This window comes from Sebastes umbrosus, chromosome 4, assembly GCF_015220745.1.
Source record: "Sebastes umbrosus isolate fSebUmb1 chromosome 4, fSebUmb1.pri, whole genome shotgun sequence".
In the NCBI taxonomy this organism is placed as follows: domain Eukaryota; kingdom Metazoa; phylum Chordata; class Actinopteri; order Perciformes; family Sebastidae; genus Sebastes; species Sebastes umbrosus.
This window is the reverse complement of record NC_051272.1, coordinates 33,428,889-33,456,166: the sequence shown is the minus strand read 5'-3', so window position 1 is coordinate 33,456,166 and position 27,278 is coordinate 33,428,889. Positions and strand designations below refer to the sequence as shown.

The 27,278-nt window shown below is 42.3% G+C and overlaps 1 protein-coding gene across 2 annotated transcripts in view; it reads left to right on the top strand.

Moving 5' to 3' along the window:
* Positions 1 to 15,728: 15,728 nt before the first annotated feature.
* Positions 15,729 to 27,278, top strand: part of smpd3 (sphingomyelin phosphodiesterase 3) — a 76,090-nt gene continuing 64,540 nt past the window's right edge. For both annotated transcript variants that reach the window (XM_037767580.1, XM_037767579.1), the window contains exon 1: positions 15,729 to 15,979. The gene's annotated coding sequence lies outside the window, so the exon portion shown is untranslated. The remainder of the gene's footprint in view (positions 15,980 to 27,278) is intronic.

Sequence of the window (27,278 nt, the reverse complement as noted above, 5' to 3'; positions counted from 1 at the left end):
ATGGAGCAAATATGATTTAAAAAAAATAATTTCATAAAATGGTCACTTTATCCTGACAGTAGTGCATGAGACAGGTAATCTGAAAAAAATCATGTTCCTCTGTGTCCTCCGGTGCTCCTAACGGCATCTGTAAGATTTCACAGACCGGAGGAAAACAACCAGTCAGAGCTGATCTGGAGTCTGCCATCCAACTTCCATCTATGAGCCGGCAGTCAATCACTCGCGAACTCCAACCAAACGGTCAAACTAGGCCGCGCTGATCGAATATGAATCAATATTCTGTTACTGAAATGACTATTTCTCTCCTCAGATGTTTTCAGAAACATCTTGTAGTGTACTGTTGAGCTGTAAAATGAGAAAGTTTGTGACCCGGCAGCCATGTTGAGATCTGCTGAGGAAATACCAAGCACCGCCCACCAGCCAATAGGAACGCTCTCTCTGAAATAACCTGTGGTTGGTCAAAGTCTCCCATCATGGGCTAGATTTTTTAAAGCCTGAAACAGAGCCATGAGGAGGAGCAGAAGTCTAGTTTTCTCTCAGAACACTTGAATTACAATATGCTGAAAGGTTATTATGGAATTTTTGCCCAATGATGCCAAAAAAGTGTTGCCTACTGAAGCTTTAAAAGGAGAGTGAATATTGATCAATTCGACAGGCAGTCAAACAATTTGAGTGCTAATGATGCTCTGTATTCCTGAACCTGTAAGGAAATTTCATACCTTGCTGTTCCTTCACCATGAATTCTCTCCCCACTGACTTAATAAAACACATTCAAATCAATACCACTTTAATTTCTCATCCTGTTTTCTTTGAGATGCAGATCCCAAATCCTCTCATTGCTTTGGCACACGGCCAATCGGAGCATAATAACTCTTGCAGTAATTTGAAATCTACTGTGGCAGTTTATAAATGAAAATGATTGTCAGAATTCCCATAGCATCGTGGTTGGCTCACAGAAATCGTTTCAGTGATACTCCAGGGAGGAGATGAGGAATAAAAAGGGAAAGGAGTGCAGGAGGGATGCTGGTGCAGACATCAGGCACCAGCAGGAGGTTGGCAGCACTGTCTTCCCCTCTAATTTAAGACAGTAAGAGGGTAATTACACACCAATTTTACCTCCACCTCCTCCCTTGACTACTGCGACTCCTCCCAGCACTCCTCCTCCTGCCCTCGTTCACCTCAACCGATCCCTGTCCTCCTCTCCTCCCTACAGACACTCCACCTTCCTCCGTATATATTTTTTTACTTCCACCATGCTGTTCCACTCATAGTCAAGTAGTGAGACTGGCCTGATATAAGTCACACACATAAGCATCTAATTCTTGAAACATTTAGATTTTCAATTTAATTTTGGAAATCATCCAAATTAACAAACCAGTGGATGAATGCATGGTTGTTCATCTGAAATAAATCGGAATATAAAAAACAGACTATTTCATCTTAGGGGGACGGCTGTGGCTCAGAGGTAGAGCGGGACGTCCACGGCTCCTCCAGTCCACATGTCGAAGTGTCCTTGGGCAAGACACTTAACCCCAAATTTCTCCTGAAGGCTGAGCCATCGGTGTGTGAATGAGTATTTAGATTAGATCCTGATGGGCAGGTTGGCACCTTGCATGGCAGCCTCTGCCATCAGTGTATGAATGTGTGTGTGAATGCTGACATGTAGTGTAAAGCGCTTTGAGTGGTCGGAAGACTAGAAAAGTGCTATATAAATGCAAATCCATTTACTATTTATGATCGTAAAGCAGCAGTGGGTAGAAATGGAGCAAATATGATTAAAAAAAGTAGTCTTTATAAAAAGGTCACTATATCCTGACAGTAGTGCATGAACATAGTAAGACAGGTAATCTGAAAAAAAAATCATGTTCCTCGGTGTCCTCCGGTGCTCCTAACAGCATCTGTAAGATTTCACAGACCGGAGGAAAACAACCAATCAGAGCCGAGCTGGAGTCTACCGTCCGTCTCTGAGTGCTGGCTGTCAATCACTCGCGAATTCCGACCAAACGGTCAAACTAGGCAGCACTGATCAAATATGAATCAATATTCTGTTAGGCTAGTAAGAACCCTCTCTCTCTCTCTCTCTGAAATGACCTGTGATTGGTCAAAGTCTCCCGTCACAGGCTAGATTTTCTAAAGCCTGAAAACAGAGCCATGAGGAGGTGCAGAAGTCTAGTTTTCTCTCAGAACACTTGAATTACAATATGCTGAAAGTTCGTGTTGTGAAGTTGTTGGAGTTTAATGGGTTTCAGTAGGAGCTACGTGGTCAATGTGGCTGCTTGTTTAAGGCGTTGTAGATTTATGATGACACAGCCAGATGTTTGTTACTGTATATTGTGGCTGCAAAGAAATTACAAGCAAATGAATGAAAAATGATAGAACAACAGTTGTGTTTGGATACACTTGTTTAATATAACATTGCGCTAGCACTGTTTAGGCAAAACCACAAAGGTGTTGGCCTCGATGGGAGAGGGAGATGTGGAAAGGCAGGGGTGTGGGAGAGAAGCTGTGATGGGTGGAACCAGCCTCGTTGCTATATGAGGCCTTCTAATGACTAGGCGTCTTGGAGTTTGAAGATATAAATACGTCTTTAAAAAGCTGGTCCAAGCAAAACCTGGAAAGAGCTCACCACCCCTGCTTTAAATGACAGGGTGGATAGAAAGGGAGTGTGGGTGGGGGTGTGTGTTTGTGTGTGTGTGTGTCAGTTAATTCACACACTGGGTGAACAGTTTTACTATTTAACTTGTTACACGATGTGCCACTCTGTGCCACAGATGTTTCTCATGTCGAACACCCATCACGCACACATCATCCTCTGCTCTATAATTGTGATGGATTTATATTCAGAATGTGTTGTCTTACATCTTCTGAAATGAGTTACTGTGGTCTTAAAACAGAGTTTACACCATAATTCAAAAATCCTGTTTCTGCTGACCAAATACTGTCACAGATGTTTGCCTTCTGTTGACACAAGGCAGCGGAAATCTGCAGGAAATGGAAGAAATAACAAGAACCACCTTTAGACAGAGCAACCTCTTTAGTAAGATACAAACCTTCTATTTGATTTTTTTTTTTTTAAACTTTTTGGAGTGACCAAGCCAGCTTTAGCAAACAGAATGTTTTCCTATTCGTGTTCTAGTTTCTCTTTACCATATTCACAGATTTACCTTCTGTTTGTATTGTGTTTGTGTTTGCCAGCGACCCCAACCATTCACTCCTACTTTGGGCAAGTAGGAGCGAATGGGCATTCCGAGTCCCTCTTGATGGCCCCCGCCACTTTTTCCTTAGCGATTCCTCAACAGGAATAACGTCAATATAAAACTGGAGACTTGGATTTTGGTCTCAGTACAACCAGTCACATGGCAGCTTTTTGTATGTCGGGCAGGTGAACATTAACATTAGACCCCTGACGGCTCTCTATTCAATAGCGTGTTGCTGGTTACTAGTTAACGTTGGCTGTTATCCCTCAGTCAACGCCAAAATCCAATACAGTATTGCTGATATGTCCGATTCCAATTTAAACAAACGCTAGCTGATGCTTTTTACCGTGGTGTCGGATTGGTAGAGAGTCCGCATGTAACATTGGCCGAGTGGCTAAGGCGTAAAAACTGAGAAATTCCAGTTAAGCAGTCCAGGTGTATTTATTAACAATAGTAGAAACCTACAATCCAGTGCAAAAATATGTACAGTGCAGGCCTGGCATCCAAGAAACAGGTTTTTCAAAAATAATGAAAAATAATAAGCAAAATGACAAAAATATATAAAGATACAGCATAGGCTATGCCCCTTTAAATTTTGGGCTCTTGCAGCTCTCCAATCTGGCTTGTCTCTCATCAAAGGTTTGCTCTCCACTCACTGGAGGACGGCTCAATAACCCCCAGTTCCCTCATCACCTCTATCTCCCTCTTCAACACTGGAAGCAGGCGTTCTGGGACCCTGTAGACAGGCTGGCGAAGGGGCTTTGGATCCTTTAAGATGATGTGGTGGTGGGTGAGTTCTGTGCGGCCAGGAGTTTCCCAGAACAGGTGCAGGGGCAAGATTTGAAGGAGCTCCTTTCTCTTCTCCTCTTTCAGGTGGCTCAGATCCAGCTGTGGCTCCCCCCCTGGTCCTGGTAGGTACTGCTCCACTGGTTCCTCTTCCTCCCTCAAGGCCTTGATGAATAGAGAGTGGATAGCTGGTGGCGGAGGAATAGGACGAGGATGCCATTTCTTGAGCATGTTAATGTGGAAAGTCTGCAAAGGCTGTCTCCGATCAGGCATGTGGATCTGGTACGTCACAGGACCCATCTTCTGTTTGACCTGGTAGGGCCCCTTCCACTTTGCCAACAGTTTGTGCTCTGATGTAGCCAACAGTAGTAGGACTTCCTCACCGGGTTCAAAACTTCGTTTTCTGGCTGATCGGTCGTACCATTCCTTCTGTTTCACCTGTGCATGGAGAAGGTTCTCTCTGGCGATTGCTGTGGACTTCATGAGCTGCTCCCTCATCTCCAGGACATAAGAGACTATGTTCATGTTCTTTGGTTTCCCAGGCCCCTCCCAGGCTTCACGGAGCACATCCATGGGACCTCTGACCTGGTGGGCATAAAGCAGCTCAAAAGGTGAAAAGCCCATTGAGGCCTGGGGGACCTCACGGTATGCAAATAAAAGAAATGGTAGCCATTTGTCCTTTCCAGTCTCTGACACAAACTTCCTGAGCATTCTCTTGAGCGTCTGGTTGAAACGCTCAAGTATGAGGGTGGTAGGGGGTAGTCCCCACTCGCTTAATCCCTAAAATCTGGTAAGCCTGCGAGAGTGTGCGACTCATAAAGTTGGGACCCTGATCTGTCAACACCTCCTTGGGAATCCCTACTTGAGAAAAAAATGTCAGCATGGCTGAGGCTACCTGCTTAGCTGTCACTTCTCTCAAAGGGAAAGCCTCAAGGTATCTGGTGGCATAGTCACTTATGACCAGAATAAACTTGTTCCCTGCCTGGCTCCTCTCTAACGGGCCCACTATATCTACTCCTATGTGCTCAAATGGAGTACTAATGACAGGAAGTGGGACAAGAGGTACAGGGGCAGTAGCTTTCCCTGCTGTCAACTGACATACTGGACAGGTTTTACAGTATTCTTTGACCTGGCTGTACATCCCTAGCCAGTAAAACCTTTTGGAGATCCTAATAAAGGTTTTCATAAAGCCTAAGTGACCAGCCCAAGGGACTGTGTGACCTACCCTTAAAACTTCCTCTCTACAGGACTTGGGAAGGACTAGCTGTCTGCCAACATCACTTTGTCTGTAAAGAAGGTCATTCTCAATTAGAAACTGCTCACTGAGGGAAGAAATTGAGAGGTCCTTCTCTGCCTCCTTAAAACAGTGTACCAGAGTGGAGTCTTCACGCTGCTGCTGCTTAGCCAGGTCAAAGGGCAACGACTCTACCTGTAGCTCTGGGCCTGACAGTTCTTGCCCTGTCTGCTCTGTTAGCTGTGGCATACGTTCCCGTACTTGCTGTCTGCACCTCTCCAATCTGTCCTCCTGTGTGACTGTGGGCCCTACTACAACCTCTTCCCCATGAAATGGCAATAACTGCAGTGTGTCCATTTGAGTTTCTGGTATGCTGGGAAGGATTGCTGTTACTGGCCCTGTCTCAGGTGCAATGAATGGCTCTGCCTGCTGTGTCACTAACCCCACTGGTGGCGGTGCTTCAGGGGCTTGATCAACTGCAACCTGCTTTGTTTTAGAACGCGTAACTGCACCACAAAACCTTCCCTTGCTCTCATGGATGAGGTCATACAGGACTGGTAGATCTGTCCCTAGCAGGATGGGGTAGGTCAATTCTGGGGCAATACCAACTTTCATGAGGTAAACCTGTCCTTTAGCCTCAATGTAAACCTGTAAACCTGTCCAAGGGGCCTGTTCCTCATGTCCATGGACACAGATGACTGGGACTGTTTCTCCCTCACTCCACAACTCCCTCGGCACCAGCTGAGACTGAACAAGGGACTAAGAACAACTCATGTCTAACAGGGCTGTGTGGGGTTTACCATTTAACTGCACCGTGGCCAGAGGAGACTCAGGATTGTGTTCTTTGACCCAGTCCTTCACCTCTGTGTAGAGGATCCTGAGGTACTGCTCGAGGACGATCTTCTCCAAGATGTCTTCCTTACCGGCGGCATCGAAGTCTACCCACTTGCAGAAAAAGTCCTTGAGCTGGGTATACAGCTCCTGAGGGGACTCGTCTGCTGGCATGTCCAAGGCCTGGAAGCGCTGCCGATAAGAGTCTCTGTTTACTTCATATTTCTTCAACACTGCCTCTTTCAGTCTGTCATAGTCTTGAGTGTGAGCTGGGTCCATAGCTACAAAAGCACTTCTTGCTTTACCAGTTAACAAGGGAATTAGTCGGATGGACCAGTCTCGTCGCAGCCAGTTGTAAACAGTTGCCAATCTTTCAAAAGTTGTGAGAAAATGTTCAATGTCATCGGAGTCCTCCAACCTCCCCAGCTTTGGTTCTCCTCCTGGAACCCTACTTGACCCAGATGATGGCAGCTGTGACATGCTTGTTTCCATGAGCTGGTCGACCTGGTGGGTTAGGATGCTGAGCTTATGCTCCTGCCTTGCATTTTGTTCCTCCTGCTTCGTTTCCCTCTCCAACTGAAACCGCATGAAAGTTTCAAACATTTTGGCCAGGTTCAAAAAACTTGTCTCCGGGGAAATGGTTGGGTCCACTATGGGCTGGAAGGCTTCCTTGAGAGCTCCCCCTGTGGCACCCTCTTCCTCAGGCATGTCTGTTTGCTGCTGCTGCTGCTGCTGCTGCTGTTGATAATGCCGTGTCTGCTGGATTTTTGGAGGCATTCTGCATGTTTTTTCTTTTTCTTCTGACACCACATGTACGGTTGGCCGAGTGGCTAAGGCGTAAAAACTGAGAAAAATTCCAGTTAAGCAGTCCAGGTGTATTTATCAACAATAGTGGAAACCAACAATCCAGTGCAGAAATATGTACAGTGCAGGCCTGGCATCCAAGAAACAGGTTTTTTCAAAAATAATGAAAAATAATAAGCAAAATGACAAAAATATATAAAAGATACAGCATAGGCTATGCCCCTTTAAATTTTGGGCCCTTGCAGCTCTCCAATCTGGCTTGTCTCTCATCAAAGGTTTGCTCTCCACTTCTCCTGTTCGGTTTCGGCAGTCCAGGTCTAAACCAAGGAGCGCATCTACAGCAGAGAAGAAAGGGTGACAAACAATTTACTGAATATACATTTTAAAATAAATGGAAATGTTCAATATCAATACTTATGCCTGTGTGTAATTCATAAATACATTTATGCTTTGTAACACTATGACCCCCATTAAGAACTGTATTACTTTGTCAGCGGGCCTCCCGACATTTGAGAAGTACTGATACTACGGTAACACTTAACACCGACACCTCCAAGCCGGCTTAATTTAATATATGATGGAGGTGGCGTTACAGTGTGTGTGCGTTGCATCTTACTTTATAGGGCACGGGCTAACCCGTGACAGAGTTACTGAAGCAAAAAGCCCAAAAAGTGCACGAAAAAAAAAAAAAATGTTTTTGCCTGTAGTGTTTTTATTGTGAATGTGTTTATTTGTTGGCTGGCTACTCTATTAAGTTTTAAGTTTTCCTGTGAGGTGATAAAGTAACACACCGAGGCCTTATGACCAGAATATACCACCAATTAGACTCAAACAAATTACAACAGTTAAAACTAAACTACACCTATTGGCAAACAAACAAAGGCACAGAGCAGAATGCAGTGCTATCTGGCTCTAAACCGACAGTACACCATAGCAGACTATCTGAGCATGGTTACTGATCTACATTTAAGAAGAACCTTGACAAAGTACAGACTGAGTGAGCACAGCCTCGCCATAGAACAGGGGCGACACAGGAAGACCTGGCTCCCTGTAGAGCAACGGCTGTGTTCTCATTGCAGCCTGCATTGTATAGTATCATGTAGTGTAGTATTGTATCATAGTATCAAATCATATAGTTTATTGTCATATTGTATATAATATATATCACGTCTTATGATATGGTATTGCATAGTATCATATCAATTATATCATATTTTATTGAATCACATATTAGAGTCACCTCTCTTTGTGTGTAAACATGAGAAGCCTGTACAACATACTGTATAGAACCTTGTATTAAATGCAGAGGAGTAACCATGTACACTTTCCTAAATACACAGTACAGCCAGCATCCAAATTCGACCACGCAGCCTCCTGTATCAAAGGGTCAGTTATGTGTGATAAACTGAAGGGGGCATCGAGTGCAAGCACTTGGGGAGTGGATCGGCTCAAAGCCTCTTTGATCTCATAATCTCTATAGAGTAGCTCTTGTTGGCTGGTTTTGGTCCGAGAGGCAAACTCGACTCTGTTCCATCCTATTAGCATAACATCAACATGCACAGGCACAGGCTATTGACAGCAACACACATTCACACTTCACACATGCAGATGCTATAGGCTGATAAAACGAGACAAATACCAGTTAACAAACCCCAGTTGCACACTACATCTAAAATGAAAACTGTTTGATTTAATTGAATAATTTAGGCGACTAACACAGATAACATGTCGTCCGGCCTTTCCCTCTCTTGTCTTATTACTGTTCATCACCGGCCCTGCTTTCTAATAATAAAGTAGTTAAACATAATCCTGTCTCTCCATCCTTCCTCATCTGCCGGTCCTATCATCCAATCACAGTTACCCTTCAGTCCTGTTTAATGTCTGCAGCTCCCCCGGGGTCGGCGCCGTATCATTCATCTCTCTGACGACTTCCATCAGCCAATTCATCGTTTTCAGTCACGTGACTGGCGCAGAGCCTGGAGGGCCAAAAGCATTGTGTATGTATGACAACGTTTAGCTTTATTCATTCAGCTCAAACCCCGACAGTGTGAAACAGACAGGGGAGCAAATAATATAAGAACATAATTCAAAGCGGTAAGCAACTTTCATATCTTATGTATGCCGTACCAAACAGTTCGGTGCTTCATTCATTCATAATATTTTTTGCTGTTTGGCCTTTCAAAAACAACTTACACGCTATTCAGATCTGCTATTACTCAAGCTTAGCAGTTTAATATATTTGTAATAATATAAAGCATCATTCTTACCGTAATTTTGGGACTGTGCACACATTTTTTCCTTTTAAACTCCTCCACACTGGGGCCGCAGTTGCTCTTCACCAACTGCAAGAGCCAGGGCATGATGTAGTATTTCATTGGAAAAATAAATAGTTGAAATAAGTTGTAGCTGTTTTGTGAAACTTTTTTTATAACATTAACCATTGCTAGTGTCATACAAGGTAAATCATCATAGCATACTTCCTTACATAAAGGTAATACACTGTATATAGGAAGTGGATGTAGTGGTTTGTGGACTACGGTTTTGAAGCCTCAAGTTCTGCGTGTTGGCTGTCGCCATCTTGGTTTTTGGCCTTTGCCTTCTCGGTTTCTTGCAAACAGAAGTAAAACAAGAGGGTGGAGCTAAACACAACCAAACGCTGAATAAGACATTTTTCGGCGACCAAAACCGACCAAAAACTGAAAACACACTGTGAAAGGGTTAAAGTTCAAAGACGAAAGCACGGACAACTCCGAGACAGGACAACGCTGTATAGCGACCTGTCAATCATAAAGTAGCCATGTCCTAAAGCATCAAAGCAAAAAAAGAAGCTATTAAAATCAGGGGGCCATGCTTTAAAATGTTAAAATTGAGTAATGTGTGTCAAAAGCAAATTGCTAAAATGCAAATGCTGATGTGTGAATGCGTAAATTAACAGACTTATTAATTTAACGGAATACTCAAAAGTCAGATACTGTCGTCTAAATGGGGCAGTGATATAATAAATAGCTTTTAGAAGTGTAACGGATGAATGGATTACACTTCATTATGCCCTCTAGCAATGATGTGGCATGTATGACTATTTCAGCCTTCTTTCAGCTGCGTCCCCGTCAGTCAATTAGACTGTTCAATGAGAGGGACAGGACAAAAACATAGGATTTGAGGGTATTTTGGTCAGGGCTATGTGGAATGGTAATCGTTATGCAACACTTGTATGGTGCAATATAGTTATTAGTTGATAACTGTATAATGTTCATGTAGAGTTTGTTTCTTAGGGATCTCCATATCAGTGTGTGTACCGTATGCTAGAGTGAGGGTGCTTAATTATGTGCTCTCTGTGTGGGTGCGCATATGTGCGTGTGTTTGTGTGAGCGTATGTCAGAGCATGAGTGTTTGGAAATGCTCTCCCTGTGTGAGTGTGTGCATATGTGGGTGTGGGAGCGTGTTAGATGGATGGATGGAGGGGGCTTCATATTGTATATTTGTATTTATATCTGTTTTTATGTTTTGTATACTTCTGCGCTTTGACCACCCAGATTTCCAAATACCGAGGCTTTGTCAAGGCCGGTATGAGACGCACCGTTCTTTCCATTAACTACAATGTAAACCCATCCGCGGTCTGGGAATGACTGTGGTGACGTACTTTAAAGAGTGAATAGACACACTAAGAGGGCGCAGGGCAGGATGGTGGATGGGTCCAACAAACACAAGGCTTTCATCCAGGAGACCGCCGTTGGTCTCCTGTGTGTTAGGTTTCACTTTCATGTTACAAACATATTCAACACCAGCAGAGATCATTTTCGCCGCCGCGACGTGAGACTCCGCTGTGAGATCATTACAAAGAGTAATGATCGACCTTGTTTGTAGTCCGAGGTGTCCTGTCGAAAGACATTTCTTGTATAATGGTGGTCTATGGGGAAAAAGCTTTCTGGGCCGCAGGGGATATTTTTCATTTCAGTTCCGTGGTTGGCCACAGGAGCACATCCAGCTGTCTTATCACAACCTTGATTTGGAAACAATTTTTGTTGGACATGATTGTATGATTGGACTCCACCGTGTGCCCTTTCAGAGGGCTGAGGGCCCCCAGATTTTTATTCAGCCAACAACAATAATTAATTTTTGATCCTAATAAATTATAAGGACTTGACAAAGTGTGCCTGGGCACACTTTTAACCACACTAGGACACACCTTGCAACAGTTTTTGGAAAGTTATAGATTTCAGCTTTAATGTACTATATGGAAATGAGCTTTTTACAATAAAATTTGATTATTTATTTTTAATTTCTAATTAGATTACAAAATTAGTTTTATGTACATATAGGGTATTTCATTTTTAAAGTGGTCTAAAATGCTTTTTTGAAAGTTAATTTAGTTGATGTATTTTACTAACTCATTCACTTATTGGAGATTACATAATTTAGCTATTGATCTATTCCAAGATTAATCCACTTTGTTAATCAAACCAGTTTTGTATTTTTAAGATCTACATAAAAAGTTAACTTGACTTCACTTCACTCATCCTCCTGGTCACTTCCTTCATTCGCATCCCCTGACCTCTGCAGGTTGCTGAGTAGTGTGCGTGTGTGTGGGCTGTGTGTAAAAGGATCAGCAGCCTCATTAAGGACGACACTTTGTTGACCAAATGACTGCTGAAGAGATAAGAGCACATCAGGTAGACAGGCTTCACCTCGACAAACTCCTCTGTAACAACAGCTCAGGCTCTAACAAACTATTCTTCTGTCCAACAGAGAGCTGATCTAGTCTGAACTGCTGAAATGGTAACGGGGGGGATAACAGCCTCTGCCAGCGGGGTAAGAAGAAACCAAAGGCAGATAACATTTTTCCAGGCCTGGGGCTGAAAAATGTGTTTTAATCTGATCCCAGAGTAAGACTACGATCTTACCACAGTCTCTTCAAAAACGCCTTGGCAAAGCGAGTCGGGCAAAACAGCATGGTGCGCCTTTTGGAGCGGGACTGCACGCGCAACTGGGCGATCAAAGTTGGTTAACTAATAGTTCATCGTAATGAAATACCGCTAATATCAACCATTTGTCTGAGTTTGCCATCGTCCTACTGTTCCTATACCGGCATCAAAACAAAAAGGAAGCGGTAAAGTAGTAAAGCCTGCCTCTTCTTGCTTGATTTAATTGGCTGCCTGGGCAAAGTGTGACATTGACGAGCGGTGTGAATATTTTTACTTTTATGCGAGTCTAAAAACTGCGAGAAAAACGAGAGGAGCACACAGTGTTGGGGAAGCTACTTTGAATCATATCTTTGCTAGCTATCAATTACTTCACACAAAAAAAAAAAGATCAAATTGACAACGTACATGTGTATTTTTCTGGGTTTTAGGACTCATTCCTGTAGCACTCTATAGGTCATCAACAAATATTTTTCGTCATAATTTTGGTTGATGAATTTAAAGGTATACTAAAAATGAGTGTTTAGCTATATCTGGTGCACTTAAGGTATCGTGCATTGTCCCTGTTAAATGAACAATAAAATAGGCTGCTGAGGCTTAGTGAACAGTCAATGAAAAAATACCAGTGAAACTGCAGTTATACCTACAGTACGAGTCAAGGTCAGAGGGAAGGAATCAAGGAAGGAAATAGGGAGTGTCAGCGTAAAAGAGAGTGTGTGGAGGGAAGAAGAGAGACAGACAAGAGGGATGATGAGATGAAAGTAGCACAGGAGCCAGTGTTACCAGTAATGACAAGTGAAGTGAGATTGACAATACAGTAAGTGTGGTGTAGGCTCCAAGCAGCTTGCCACATCAAATAGGACGACCCAACCGTCAGTTACGGATACCAGATGAGACGAGACAATAAGTGAATGTGTGTGTGTGTGTGTGTGTAATTCATGAGGATGTCTTTGTGTTTGTGTCTTGCAGGAATGTCATGGACATTCACACAAAATGACCACGAAGGAATAATGATGGTCTAAATTTGAGTGGCAGAGCTTATCAGAAGAGGGCTTTATTAAAATTGTAGTCTTGTGTAATTTGTTATTGGCTGTGAAAGTCTGCAGGATATGAGTTTAATTCCAGATGTCTGTGTTTGAAAGCACAGATTGATGCCAATCTGTCACAATACTGTAGAATAAATATTGATAGCTTTGGGCTATGGTGGCTCACTGCATCGGCTCTGCATGTGTTTTTGGTTTTCATGCAATATGAAAAATAATAAACAAGTGACAGGAAGTCTGTGGAGGCTGAACATTTTAATTACAGTAAAATGACGGTTTGTGTTTCCTGAAATGTCGTCATGTTTCATGAAATGTTGTGTTTTCTGAAATGTTTTGTTTTGCGAATTGTTGTGTTTTGTGAAACGTTGTGTTTTGTGAAATGTTGTGTTTTGTGAAATGTCGTGCTTTGTGAAATGTTGTGTTCTCAGAGATGTTGTGTTTTGTGAAATGTCGTGTTTTGTGAAAAGTGTTTTGTGAAAAGTGTTTTGTGAAATGTGTTTTGTGAAATGTGTTTTCTGAAATGTGTTTTTTGAAATATTGTGATTTCTGGAATGTTGAGTATTGTGAAAGGTTGTGTTTTGTGAAATTTTGTGTTTTCAATAACAAGCCGAGCATGGCCGCAGCTTGCTAGAACAAGCTATCTAGCTGCTACGTTAGCACCATGGTAGCTATTTGGCTAGAAAGACGCAAAAACTAACCATAATATCTCTATAACTACATTTATGATCAAATTGACACAATTGTTCTATTACAAAGACTCGTGACGGTTATGGAAAGTTAAAGTTCCTCTCTTGTACAATTCCTGAGCCTCCATCTGCACGACTACTTCACGCATAGCAGCTGTCAGTCACAGATGTCTGTCATGACATCTCACCCCATTTTTATAGTATCAAATAACTAATTAAAACCAAACTTATTAAAAAATTGGACGCTTAAACATACATCAGTGTGATAAGAACTACCTGAAATGACAGAAACCATCTTTGGGAAAAAAATGTATTTGACGTTTACTGTGACTTTTTTTAGTTTGGCCCATATCCTATCTACTAACATTGAGGGGGCGGGGTTTATGACCTATTTACTGCAGCCAGCCACCAGGGGGCGATTAAGATGTTTTGGCTTCACTTTTGGGGAGCTGTCATGTCGTCCATCTTAATATACAGGGTTCTGGTTCAGACTTGTGTTGTGTTGAAAGTGATACAGAAATGTTATTAGGAAAGAAAGATGATGAGGGGAGTATATTAATGGAAGTTGGTGCACAGTTTGGCTATTATACATCAGTAGTATTGGAACGTACAGTATGCTGGTCCCATCCTTCATTTACAGAGAATTTTCATCATTCAGAGTTTTGAGAATATACGATGACAAAGTAGATTCTGTTTGTGAAGGATTATCCCCTCAGCGATTCACTGAAGCCAGGTGCTGCTCATATATTGCGTGGTAAATCACCTTAGACACTATCTGACTCGCATACCACCCAACCACCATGATGTAAGCCCCCCTCAATCTCTCACATCCCAAATTCATTGTTACAGCTCTCTTCTTCTGCCTATCCACCTTCTCTAATCTCCCCTATTTCTGTCTGCAGGGCTGCTGAGGACTGACGAAGCCTCCGGGTTTCATTTCAAACTTAGTTGATGAAAACTATTTTAGGTTATTGTGTCATCAGTGTAACTGCTGCCATGATGCAAAAACAAAATGCTGCTTCATCTGATACGATGTGATTGCAGCATTAGATGTCAATCAACAACACAGGCTCAAACCTGCACCATTTTGACTTAAAGCTGCAGTGGGTAGAAATGGAGCAAATATGATTAAAAAAAGTTATTTTTTATAAAATAGTCACTCTATCCTGACAGAAGTGTATGAGACAGGGAATCTGAAAAAAATTATGTTCCTCTGGTGTCCTCCGGTGCTCCTAACGGCATCTGTAAGATTTCACAGACTGGAGGAAAACAAGCAGTAAGATTTGATCTGGAGTCTGCCGTCCAGCTGCCGTCTCTGAGCAGCTGTCAATCACTCGCGAACTCCGATCAAACAGTCAAACTAGGCTGCACTGATCAAATATGAATCAATATTCTGTTACTGAAATGTCTATTTCTCTCCTCAGATGTTTTCAGAAACATCTTGTAGTGTACTGTTTAGCTGTACAATGAGAGAGTTTGTGACCTGGCAGCCACGTTGAGATCAGTTGAGGAAATACCAAGCACCGCCCACCAGCCGGAGCACAGCCAATAGGAACGCTCTCTCTCTCTGAAATGACCTGTGATTGGTCCAAGTCTCCCATCATGGGCTAGATGTTCTAAAGCCTGAAAACAGAGCCATGAGGAGGAGCAGGAGTCTAGTTTTCTCTCGGAACACTTGAATTACAATATGCTGAAAGGTTAATAAGGATTTTTTGCCCATTGATGCCAAAAACATATACTGCCTACTGAAGCTTTAACTGTTGAGTTTCACACACATTTAGACACAAGGCAGAGAAATAGCAGGACAAGACATTATCCTTTATATAAATACGTTAGATATTATAAAGTAGGAGCCTAATTATAAATATATTGTCTTCTTTTATATCATATATTTTTCATCCCCCTTCTCTCTCTCTCTCTCTCTCTCTCTCTCTCTCTCTCTCTCTTTCTCTCTCTCTCTCTCCAGCACTCCTTCTCTCCTTCTCTCTCTCTCTCTCTCCCCCTCTCTCTCTCTCCATCTCTCCCTCTCTCCCTCCCTCTCTCTCTCTCCCTCTCTCCCTCCTCCCTCTCTCTCTCTCCCCCCCCTCTCTCTCTCTCTCTCTCTCTCTCCCTCTCTCTCTCCCTCTCTCTCTCTCTCCCTCTCTCCCTCTCTCTCCCCCTCTCTCTCTCTCTCTCTCTCTGGAGGCAGTCGCTAGGGGAAGTGGGCGTGGCGTCGTAGTCATGCAGTGACGTCATTGGGAGCTGTTCAAAGCGGAGTGGTGCTGAAGAGACAACTCTCCTCTCCTCTCCTCTCCTCCTCTCTGCTCAGTCAGACAGCCAGTCGATCACTCGGTCGCTCCGTCGGTCTGCAGCCATCAGCCGGTTCCGTGGACGCTGGATTTCACCTCCTCAAAGATCCTTTATTAGCTCTCAGCACAGATCACACATCAGCAGCGTTTACACGTCACCTGAAGCCGCATGTGGGAGATATTTCCAACCAGTAAGTCGACTCTTTTCTGTCTATTTCTCTGTCTGATGTGTCGGAAAGCAGCAGGGATTATACTTTACACCTTTACTGCTAATAAATCATCAGTGATCTCCTCCCAGAGATCATTCCTCTCCTGCTTGTGTAATAGTACACATATATCTCGGCTGTCTGTAATCATCAGCCTCGTGTGCATGTCCACCGAGGCTCAGTCTTCCAGCCGCGCCTAAATCTTACTCTGTGCCTGCCTGGGGTAAAACATTTGACTCATATTTGCATGATCCAATGGTCAGAGATGCTCGCTCTCTCTCCCTCTCTCTCTCTATCTCTCTCTCTCTCTCTCTCTCTCTCTCTCTCACTCTTTGCATGAATGCAACAGAACAGCAACTCAATGCAACTGAAAGCATAGCAATACTCCCCCCCCCCCCCCCCCCCCCCCCCCCCCCCCCCCCCCTCTCTCTCTCTCTCTCATGTTATTTCTATATCTCTCTATCTGTGTGTCCCTCAGACACACACTGGTGAGACAGGGCTGATTCACTGAACACCACTCTGTGGTGTCTAGTCAGTCAGTTGTGATTTTTCCGGTTTACTGGCCTACTGCCTACATGCAGTGGCTTTATGGTTTTACTGGTTTACAGCAGCAGACATACTGGGACTGGCCAGTTTAGTGGTACGGTTGCTGTGTTTCTTGATGGCTGATATACAGCATCACAGCTTGTGTGAAAAAAAAAGTACAGGAGACAGGAAATCTGTGAGAGCTGTTGCTTTTTTTTTTATTCCAGAGTACATTTAGGTGTGGCCCAGCTGGCCTCTCCTCTCCTCTTTTCTCCCCCTTTTCCTCCTCCCCATTCCTCTCTTCCCCTTTCTTGTGACATCCTCTCCTCTCCTCCTCCCATCACCTCCTTTTTTGTTTACTCCTCTCCTCTCTTCTCTATTCTTGTTTCCTCCTCTCCTCCCCTCCTCTTTTTTTGTTTACTCCTCTCCTCTCTTCTCTATTCTTGTTTCCTCCTCTCCTCTCCTCTCCTCTCCTCTCTTCTCCATTCTTGTTTCCTCCTCTCCTCTCCTCTCTTCTCCATTCTTGTTTCCTCCTCTCATGTATTTTCCTCTCTTGTTACCTCCTCTCCCCTCCTCTATTCTCCTCCCCTTTCCTCTCTTCTCTCTTCCCCTTTCTTGTTGCATACTCTCCCTTTTTTGTCTCAGTTTTATTGCCTCCTCATGTGGTGAAAATGAGTCAAACCGGTGCTGTAAAGCAGTCTTTTTCCTTCATCTATACATATTTCTACATATTGTTTCTTTGATTTTTGACTCTCCTTCCAACATAAACAAAGAAATGTAGCACTATAGAATTCATTGCAAGTTAGTGTTTGAAACTTTCTTTTCCTATTAAGTCATATCTTTTCCATCCAGTTTGCAAATTTTTCATATCACATCATACAAGTGTCAAAAATTTAAAAATGTTCTTACTTTCTTGTATTTCTGACATTAAAAGAAGAGTGTGTAGGATTTGGCGACATCTTGTGGTGAGGTTGCAGATAATCGACTGAGTACCCCTCCGCTCACTCCTCCCTTTCAAAGACTGCGGTAACGTGAGCCGCCAAGTGCAAACTGTGGTAATGCCATTCGCCTCGCTCAGAGGTCATCCTTACCATAATAACACTACTTTAGGAGCAACGGAAGTCAGACAGCGCCTGGCGGTACCACGGTTTTGCACTCTGCAGCTCACATTACAGCAGTTTCACAAGCGAGTCGGAGAACTACGGTGGCCTTCATGTAACGTAAAAAATGCAAAAGGCTCTCGCTAAAGCCAATGTTTTAATTTGTCTGTTTTGGGCTACTGTAGAAACATGGCGGACACTTTAAAGAAAACCTGCTCCCTATATATAGATATAAATAGCTAATTTTATGCTAACAAAAACACAATGATTTTTAGTTTCAGGTGATTATACACTAGTGAAAACATAGTTGTGATTATTATATTCCAGTTCTGCTAATAGATCCCCCTAAATGTTGCACACTTTTCCTTTAAAGGGGTACTCCAGTAATTTAGTATTGTAATTCTATCAGGTTCGGGACTCCCAAGAGACAAAATTAAAAACAACAAAATTGGAAAGCAGAGGCTGATATATCCTGACTTTTAGTTTACTTTAGTTGGTCAGACTCCAAAAAAGGCTAGGTCCTACATTTCCCATATGTCAGATATTTTACTTCCTAAAAAATGACAGAATTTCAACATGACGTAGTGGTAAAAAAAGACATTATGGTTGTGTTCTAGAGGCTGGAAGAATCCAGTGTTTTGTGAAGCTCAACATTATGCAATTAGTTTCTAACTTTGCACTCGGCTTCCACAAGATGCACCACACAGGCCATCTGGGTGCTAGCAGGGCGCAGCTTGAGCTCTCTTGTGCTTCCTGAAGTGAACATATCTTGACATTTTAGCACACAGGCAGATATGTGAAAGGTGACATTGCTGACATCATGACAGGGCTGCAGAAGTACATGAGAGAATATATATACATATATATCATATATAATTTTTTTTCTTCATATAAGGGCTGTCAATGTAATTTGTTTTAACACCACTAATTTCTTTAACGCAATCAATCTTTTAGTTGTAGCGGGGCTTTGGTTTAAAGATAGAATGAAGATAGATTGGTACCAACCATGTCATACTAGCTTGCCGCAGAGGGGGCAAATTAACACTTCAAACTTACGCTTAATTTGGCGAGGAAAAAATCGCATGGCCATTTTCAAAGTGATCCCTTGACCTCTGACCGCCAGATATGTGAATTAAAATGGGTGCTATGGGTACCCACGAGTCTCCCCTTTACAGACATGCCCACTTTATGATAATCACATGCAGTTTGGGGCAAGTCATAGTCAAGTCAGCACACTGACACACTGACAGCTGTTGTTATATATTTATATATATATATATATATATATATAGAGAGAGAGAGAGAGAGAGAGAGAGAGAGAGAGAGAAAGAGGTAGAGAAAGAGAGGTGGATTTAGAGCGTTCCATGCATTTTTTCTTTGTAATTGTATATCTACAGTGAGTTTAATTCCTCTCCCTGTGGATTTAGATCTGGGCCTGTAGCCTAACTCTTCTCACATTTACCCAATTATCTCCGCATTAGAGTAATACTGTGCCTTCAGTTAATACACCATGTTTGCCTTTGGTTCTGTGAGTTATTTAGAAGGTTCTTGGCTTTAGACCAGTTTTCCAAAGGAGCAGAAGGCTTCACAATATGTCCACATCTTTAAAACGTAATCTCGAGACTAACCTTCTGCTTCGCATGAAGTCTCTCTATTTGCCAGATTGATTGGTTAAATCATCACCTCCTGTTTGGTATTTTTTTTTAATTAAAAATGTCACATAACCCAATAAATGAGTGCCTGTTAATGTCTGAGTGTGTTCTTTGAAGTGTGTGTTTTAGATCTGTAACTTCTCAAATAAAAGGCCCTGATGTCTTGATTAAACTCTTTCAGCTTTCATGCTTAATATCTCACAACAACCCTGAAGTCAGATAAATGTTGTAATTCAAGCTCAGAACATGTTCATTATTCCAACCCTGCATAAAAGGTGAGTGTTTATTGATGGATTGATTGGTTTGGCTACTGTTTGTGCCTCATTTTTCAAAATCCACACGAGGAAATTGCAGTTAAATTTCATTTTGCCCCAGCATGTGGGGACCTTTCTGTGGTTGCAAGGGGAGAAAAGGTCAACGTCCAACCCTCTTCTCTATCCACATGCTCCAAAAGGGGCCCTGGGTGTCCAGCAGACTGGGTTTCTGTGCATGACAGAGCAGGCAGGTAGTTGAATGGAGCTGGCGGGTTGATAGGGCAGACAGGTAGGGGGGTTGGGTGGGGCTCTCAGACGGGTCCTGGAGTCCAGTGACACCTGATAGCGCAGGATCTGGTTTCTCTGCCTCTGTGCAAGTGGAGAGACATCAGTAACACTTGTTAATACTTAACTGTACTGGATAAGATGGACTGACTGTGGTTAATACCACTATAAATGCTCATTTTAAAGTTTGTTTTCTTGTATTTGATTAGCCCTGAGGGTACTGACACCATTTGTGGTTCAGTTTTTCTTATTGTATCCATTCCCCAAAGGGAGGTCAAAGGTCAGAGAACACTACAGAAAAGCATCAGAAAGATGGATGGTGGTCATCAACAAGGCTTGTACCAGGGCCATTTATTTTAAAGATGATTTATTGCCAACATCAACACCCTACTGCCCTTAAAGTGATAACTCTTAGGGAACATTTTGATTCCAAATCTGGTGATTTGACAGCTCTAGATTTTAGGTTCACAGATTGTTTTATGTCGTAGACCCCCCACATTGCAGTCCTTGTGATAAGTTGAAGATTTTATGCTACCATGGAGGAGCTAAATAATAATAATAATCTTTATTGTCCACAAATGTGGAAATTTGCCTTCGGCTTCACAGGTTGGTTAAAACACATCATTCACAATATGTACAATAAGTAGCACAACATGCACAGTGCAGATAACAATCACGGACATGGTCCCAGTGTGAATGGTGTTTATGAATTTAATAAAGTTATTGCATTTTTTATTGAAAGACTTTTTGTAAATCTTCTTGGTTGCTGCGGCGGATCTATAGCATCTCCCAGAGGGCAGTTTTATAAATTATTTTAAAAGAGGATGAACAGGATCAGACACAATTTGTCTGGCTTTTTGTTTCGCCGGTGTTTCATATATACATCCCAGTTGTATTTGCTCTTTCCCAATAATTTTACTGGCCATGTTTGTAATTGTAGATCTAATTATGTTCTTATAGCCCCAAGGATCTCATACCATGTACACATGTTGAAAGTTAAGACACTTCAAACAAGACTTTTTTAGACAGTCTCTAAGATGTTCTTGATGCTAACACGCTAAATGCTAACAGCATGCTAACATGCTCACAATGACAATGCTAACCTGCTGATGTTTAGCAGGTATAATGTTTTCTATGAAATGTCATTAGTTTTGCAGGTATTTGGTTATAAAGCAAAACAATTTGAAATTCTGACATGATGATGGCGCTGGATGAAAAGCCAGGGGATCAGCAAAGTTGCCATAGGCTATAGATGGACCTCAGATCACAGTTGTCAATTTTAATCTTTATCTAATTGGGTTAATTTGTAGTGAATTGCATTTCAGTAAAATTAAAACATTTGTCCCTTGGCTGGGAACTCATCTGAACCCCCCTTAATGTCTCCTATAGCTCCTCAAGGACTCCTTGGGGACCTCTTACCCCACATTTTCAAACCTCTGCTCCAGATTAGTAGATCGTGGAAGCATGTCAAGCTATGTGATAAGCAATCTCCTTACCACTCCTATGCCTCCTCATAATGCTCATCTTTAAGGCTACAAAGATGAGATTTATCTTTATATGTGTGTTGAGACATCACATTCTAGTGCAACTCTCTCATTTCCTCTCCCCTCCTCCATTGGGTGCTCTCAAATGGGCTTGAATAGAGTATATTGTCACAACCACTGGCAGGATGGGAGGGCTGGGTTTCCTGCTTAGATCTGTGGTCAGACAAGAGGCCTGATCCAAAGGAAAGACACAAAGGTAGTTCAGACTGCAGCAAATCCACTTTAAGCTGCGGGTGGTCTACAGCAGTGATGAGAGCGTTGTTGTGGACAGCTAAGTGGAGGCCTGCTGTCTTCTGAATCTGCCACTGCAAACCTTGAAGGATGTGTGATAACCGTGGGTTTATGCTGTCCATTTCAAACCATAAAGATACATAAATGATGTGAAATGTGGCTGTCGTGACTGACTCTCTATTAAAACTGACTTTATTGGCGCTTGTAGATCTACGAGTTGTTGTTTCTTGCAGCAACCTGTACAGCTGCCTCAATCTCATCCACAGTTGTTGCAATAGCTTTGGTCATTTTTCTCTTGTTATTTTTGCATGGCTTTAGCTAGGTAGCATAGGGATAACTCTTAGGGAACATTTTGATTCCAAATTTGGTGATTTGACAGCTCTAGATTTTAGGTTCACAGATTGTTTTATGTCGTAGACCCCCCACATTGCAATCCTTGTGATAAGTTGAAGATTTTATGGTACCATGGTTGGGGTTAGGCATTGACCTTGAATAGTTAAGGTTAGGCATTGATCTTGATTGGTTGAGGTTAGGCATTGACCGCGATTGGTAGAGGTTAAGCATTGATCTTGAATAGTTAAGGTTAGGCATTGACCTCGAAAGGCACTGATCTCGAATAGTTAAGGTTAGGCATTGACCTCGATTGGTTGAGGTTAAGCATTGACCTCGATTGGTAGAGGTTGAGCATTGACCTTGAATGGTTGAGGTTAGGCATTGACCTCACATAGTTAGAGTTAGGCTTTGATCTTGAATGGTTAAGGTTAGGCATTGACCTCGAAAGGCATTGATCTCGAATAGTTAAAGCTAGGCATTGACCTCAAATAGTTAAGGTTAGGCATTGACCTCGATTGGTTGATGTTAAGCATTGACCTCGATTGGTTGAGGTTAGGCATTGACCTTGAAAGGCATTGACCCCGACTGGTTAAGGTTAGGCATTAATCTTTAAATGGTTAAGGTTAGGCATTGTCTTTAAATGGTTAGGGTTCGGCATTGACCATGAATGGTTAAGGTTAGGATACATCATCTGGCAGTGAGTCTCGCAAGAGTTTTTGCAAGTTTTCGCAATTTGTGCCATATAGACACAGCCTTCTTATTCGTGCTAAACAAAATCAGATTGTCGATTTTGTCTAACCGGGGGGAAAAGCGGTCAATGAGCACACTATTAGATGCTAGCTAGCTTCATGTGGCAGCATGAACAGGGTAACTGTTTGAAACACAAGAACTTAGCTAGCTCCCAGATATCCTCCCAGGGGACATCAGTAAGTTACATAAATCCTGTTCATGGTTATTGCTTTTTTTGTAGTTCATATTTATGGAGCAACATTGAGCTCTTCTGGTTCAGTCTCTTTTCTTCCCTTCCCAAACTAACATCCCATTGGCTGACACTGGGATCACTGTCAGGTTTTAGATAGTTTGGACAGTCGAGTCAAGCTTGGCATCAGCATAAAGATCATCCAGTGTGACCGCGCCTGTAGAGCCGGCTCTGGCTCTTTGTTGAACTAAAGCTTTTAGCAGAACAGTAGGCATGCACCCACACATCAAGACATGCACATGTGCAAGCAAACATGTAGAAACCACTGCAGTTGCCTAAATGTCGACTCCTGACGGACTGTGAGAACTCATCTGTTGTTATAGAACACAATAGAACAGAATAGAATAGAATAAAATAGTGTTTCTAATCCAAATTAGAAGAAAAAGCCAGAAAAATGCTTCTGAAAACAGGTGTAATTGCTCACCACATGATTCCCAGAAGGTACCTCATGGTGAGCAAGAAAACACCTGCCAAATGTTCAAGGTGTAGACTCTTAGAGGACGCTTTTTCACTGCTTGCCAAACACACCACACATAGATGGGTGATATGTTGTCTGTCAGTTCCAGTGTAGAGCAGATCAGAAAGGTAGCCACTCACTGAAAGCCTTTGAGATTAGCTATTGCATAGGATTGTAACCCTGATCCTCTACATTTTGTTACGACGGCCTACTTAAAACCACATCTGCTCAGCATGTTGCTGTATACGAATAGCAAAAGAAGCAATTTAATCCGTTTAAAATGAAGGGTTTGTGAGGTATATTTGGTCAGGATAGAAGTTAAAGCTGCACTAACTCCACATTTGTTAAAAAACATGGAGTTACTGCCAGAAGCTCAGAGGGTAGAGCAGGTTGTTCACCAATTGGAAGGTCGGCTGTTTGATCCCCGGCTCCTCCGGTTACATGTCGAAGTGTCCTTGAGCAAGATACTTAACACCAAATTGCTCTTGAAGGCTGAGCCATCGGTGTGTGAATGAGTATTTAGATTAGGTACTGATGGGCAGGTTGGCACCTTGCATGGCAGCCTCTGCCATCAGTGTATGAATGTGTGAATGCTGACATGTAATGTAAAGCGCTTTGAGTGGTTGGAAGACTAGAAAAGTGCTATATAAATGCAATTCCATTTACCATTAGAGTACCATACAAGCTGTTTTTTATGTTTTCAACAAATACTCATTTTAATTGACGAACCCTTCAATTTAGCCATTGTAAATTTGATTGTGACCAAGATATGTACAGAGCAGCACATAAAAAAATAAACTTTGCAGTGCTCTCTGGTGGACAAACTATAACTGTAAGGGCAAAAATCAAAGGATAGGTTCACAACTTTTCCATGTCCGGCTTAAAGCGGCAGTAGGTAAAATGTTTTTGGCATCATTGGGCAAAAATTCCATATTAACCTTTCAGCATATTGTAATTCAAGTGTTCTGAGAGAAAACTAGACTTCTGCACCTCCTCATGGCTCTGTTTTCAGGCTTTAAAAGATCTAGCCTGTGACGGGAGACTTTGACCAATCACGGGTCATTTCAGAGAGAGAGCGTTACTATTGGCTGTTCATTCAACGGAGGCAGCTCTGATCAAATATGAATCACGATTCTGTTAATGTAATGCCTATTTCATACATCTTGTAGTGTGCTGTTTAGCAATAAAATGAGAAAGTTTGTCCGGCTGGTGGGCGGTGCTTGGTATTTCCTCAACTGATCTCAAAATAGCGGCTGGGTCACAAACTTTCTCATTTTGCAATCATGCAGAAACCTACATCAGGTCACGTGGGAAGGACTTGGGGAAAATAGCTTTTTGATGATAAAACATACGTACTTCAACCAAAATTTGAATGTACGGATTTGAACATCACTGGGAACCTACAGATGATAATTATGTATTAAAATGGGCCCACCCTTCAATAACATAGACCTCAGGGTTGGGGAGTATACACACCCTAAACCAGAATATAGGCTGTGTTTAACAGGCAGCATATATATATATATATATATATATATATATATATATATATGCATGTAGATGGACTATATGATTACAGTGGCTACTTTAGCTGTAATTAGACCCTGTAAAGCTGATTAGAGACCAGACCATGTATCAACCTTCGCTTACTAATCTCTCCTCCGCCCTCTTTCATTTCTACTCAGGCTGTATGGGCTTCATCCTTTCATCCTGCCTTCGTGTGGGCGCGGGTCCTTTACATTTCTCATATCTCTCTCTCCTCCTCCTCCTCCTCCTCCTCTTCCACCACCGCTCTTGTATGTCTGCCATCCTCCCGTCTTCTCGGTATCCTCCATCTGTCTACCTCGTCCCCTACATCCATCCATGCTGCCATGCTGGCGCATGGACCTGCCAGCATGGCAGCATGGGTTTGATGTATGCTAAACTCTATTGCTTTTGGTTCTGCATTGTCCAAAGAACAGCAGTGCTCTAACGCAGAGAGGTCGACACATAGCCTGAAACTCATGATATGTTATTTTGCTGTGGTTTATTTAGTTTGGTCGAAAGCCTCAAAGAAAATGGTGGACGTTCCCTACAAGATTTGAGCCTGACCCTGGTCCAGTCCATTCTATCAGAAAAGCAGCTATCTCTCTCCTGTAGCCCATTTATGTGCAGACATGACATTGATTGATTTTGTTTCCATATCATTTAGTGCATTCATTAATTCAACAGTTTGTAACAAAAGATAATAGAAAATCTCCACTCAGCACGTTTACTTTCTTTGCGAACATTCTGCTTATAGGCACTTGCTATTATTTTGATAGACCATTATCATATCCATATGGATAGTAGGTGGTTACGGAATTAAAATGGCACACTTGCTGTGTTTGGAGGCGCTCTGCTATTGAGAAAAGTTAATTGAGTTTGTCGGGTGGCACCTGTTCAGCTGACAATGCCAATGCCGTCTCACTTCATCACTCCGGTAAATAATATATGCAGAGCAACAATAACAATGTGAACTACACAAATGGCCACATTAGATGCTCTGTCATGTTTACTGACATTTTTGAACATGTGGAGGTTGCAGATTTGACAATACAGCTGTATTTGACTGGTCTAAACCATCTTTCCATCCATCTCTTACCCAAAATCATAAAATGACATGTTGTTCTCAAGAGGACTTTGAGTTGTTTGCAAATTTGTTAACAAATGTTGTACATCTCAATCTCTTCAAAGCAGCATCAATTTATGGTATGGTGAACATATCCATACACATCCAGCAGACACGGAGGAACTGAACAAGCGTTGGTAGTAATGAGTTGGGAGTGAGAATGCTAGTCTCTAACTGTGTCTGTCTGATGTTTGGTGCTGAGCAGTTGTAGTGTACAGTTGGTTTATCTGAGCTTTTTTGACTCATGGCTACCTGCTGTTGAAAATAAGGTTGATGGGAGTGGTGAGAGTGAACCAAAAAAATTAAGTTGTGATTCTTTAAAACAAAAAAAACAACACTAAAACCTTGCACGTTATACTGTATATATATATATACACACACACACATCGGGATCTAATCTAAATACTCATTCACACACCGAGGGCACAGCCTTCGGGATCAAGTATCTTGCTCAAGGACACGTGATTGGTGGACGACCTGCTCTACCTCTGAGCCACAGCCGGCCCAGAACAACTCAGACATGCCTATATATCAAGTAAGCAATGTTGCTTTCTGGAAAGCACTGCATTGTCATCCCTCCATCGCTTTAAATTATAGCTCAACACTCAAATTAGTCTACCTCCCAAATCACTGAGAGTGCCATATTAAAGTACTCAAGCCAAGTAAATCAGTTTTATTTGTTTTGCCCAAAATCTCAAATGTGTCTCAGAGTCGCTTACGTTTACAGATATACAGTGAAGCCTCTCAGATTCATACAGTTTTATAGAATAAAGAACCTATCTCACCTGAAACCATCCCTCTTGGGTCTTCACTGTTTTGTAGCTCATCTTTTCAGAAAAATAAACATGACGGGGGTCAGCAGACGTTCACGACGACAGTGGGTGGAAGCTGCAACACAACTCTCAAAATGTAATGATGTGAAAATCACACTAAGCAGGATGTGTGAAAACTCCGAGCAGTCTGGACAAGAGCACTTCCACTTTGTGAAGGACTCCTGATATGAATAGATTGTCTTCCCATAAACAATAAATTGAGCCTATAGGTTCCTCTTCCTCTCTCATCTCATCACCTTCTCTCTTTCTTTTTCTCTCAGTGTCCTCTTCTTGTCCCATAGCCTATCTATATATATAATATATATACCTCATTTTAACATTAAAGCTTCAGTAAGCAACAAGTTTTGGGCATTATTGGGCAAAAATTGCATAATAACCTTTCAGCATATTGTAATTAAACTGAGAGAATTCTGCACCTCCTCATGGCTCTGTTTTCAGGCT